At 38.4% G+C, this 1,751-nt stretch overlaps 1 protein-coding gene across 1 annotated transcript in view; it reads right to left on the reverse strand.

Annotated features, from left to right (window-relative positions):
- The window catches only part of LOC108749961 (MAP kinase-interacting serine/threonine-protein kinase 1), a 26,235-nt gene that overhangs the window by 6,298 nt on the left and 18,186 nt on the right, over positions 1-1,751 (reverse strand). The gene's annotated exons all lie outside the window — the stretch shown is intronic.

The following is a 1,751-nucleotide window of genomic DNA, read 5'->3' on the forward strand; positions in this document are numbered from 1 at the left end:
GGTATGCTAAAATGTGATACGTCCTCGAGCTCGACGCTGCCGCGCCGAAAACACGTACAACGAATTCATGGCTCTCTGTGGGCCGCGCGCCGTATCGATCGAGCGAGCGGCTCCGTGGCCGAATAACCGTATTTGCCAGCAATGCCAGCTGCGCAGCCAGCTCAGATTAATTCCGATCCCGCGTTCTTCGCATCTCTCAACCAGTTTACCCAGCTAGGGGTAGCAAAAACCGCCTCTACGCGTAAGTTATTCCAAGGATCGTAAATACCGACCGTCTCTTCACCCGATTACGTCAACAGTACAAATGGAACGGCGTGCGGATGATAGATACGCACGTAAGCAGAAAAGGAATCCAACTCAAGATTCTCTCCGAGAGGAAGAAAGAGGATCTCCCGCCATTGTTCTACTTCGGTCTATTCCCTTTGAGATACCCGGTATCTCTCTCGAGGGAGAAGTAAGAGCGAACTTCCGGTGTTTATAAACAAGCGGCGCGCAAAATTCCAGGCCGCCTGCGCGATCGATTACCGCCCCGCGTGAGTTTCTCGAGCGTTCCGAACTTGTACAAGGTCAGACCTACTAGGAAGGACTGCAAGTCACTGGTGTAAGATAGAAAGAGAGAGAGAGAGAGAGAGCTGCGGGGCACGTAGGTACATGGAATAATACACCGTTTTATCTCGCATCCTCTCTCCCTTACTCTCCACTCCATTCTATCTCGTTTCCTTTGAATTGAAATGATTGCATATGTAGTATATAAATTCACATTCGAATTATTTAAGCAATTAAGCTCCACCTTGATGGTTAAAAAAGGCATTTATTCTCTATTTGTTGTGTAATCATATTTACAGGGCCCCAAGAAATTCCGAGGGAGTAACCATGTAATCGTGGGATAGAATCCTCGAAATCATTCTAAAATTCATATGAAATCTCTATGAGATAGTAGATAATTGTCGGAAATAATTTTTAAACAGTATTCAAATACTATTCAATAGTTCTTTACTTACTCCGGATCATATTTGTGAGATTTCGTGCCATAAGATACGTGAACTTGGAAATTTCGTATTTTTACACGAAGTTGCTCATCGCTTCTTAAGAAAACAGGAATCGTAACAGAGTTACATCAGAAGATTGAAACATTGTTAAATTTAACTCTCTTAATTTCTATTCACGCTGTAAATTCTTACTACTAGCGGAAAAACATTATTTTACCATCTAAGAACTTGCGAGCATTGCGTTTTTAATTTTATGCAGTTTCTTTTTAGTAATTTTTTTTATGTAATTTTATTTTGATATTATTATTGTAACATCTTCGGACTAGTGATTTTTGCTTACTTAGAATCTATTTTGTAAGTTTCTTTATTTATTGTCATCTTGTTTGTACTGATGATAGTCAAATCTTGACCGAAACACGTCTACTTATTTATTTGTGAATTTTAAATATATGACTCGCGTTAACATCTATCGTGGCTGTATTGCTCTTCATTATTTATATTTTGAAATCTCTATGTATAATCCGATAGTTACTTATGCAACCGTGAGAGATCATTGTATAATATTAAATAAAATCGTATATATTTTGCCAAATTACTTCATACGTAATGAAAAAAATTATTTGTATAATCAGACAAAATTATATAAAATCAAATGAAATCATATAATCAGTGGGACAATATTTCAACTAGTAGTTATCACCTCGAGAAATTCTTTGTTTAATATTCTCTCTCTCTCTCTCTCTCTCTCTCTCTCTCTCTCTC

Source organism: Trachymyrmex septentrionalis, unplaced genomic scaffold (assembly GCF_001594115.1).
Source record: "Trachymyrmex septentrionalis isolate Tsep2-gDNA-1 unplaced genomic scaffold, Tsep1.0 scaffold11, whole genome shotgun sequence".
NCBI classification, from domain to species: Eukaryota; Metazoa; Arthropoda; class Insecta; order Hymenoptera; family Formicidae; genus Trachymyrmex; species Trachymyrmex septentrionalis.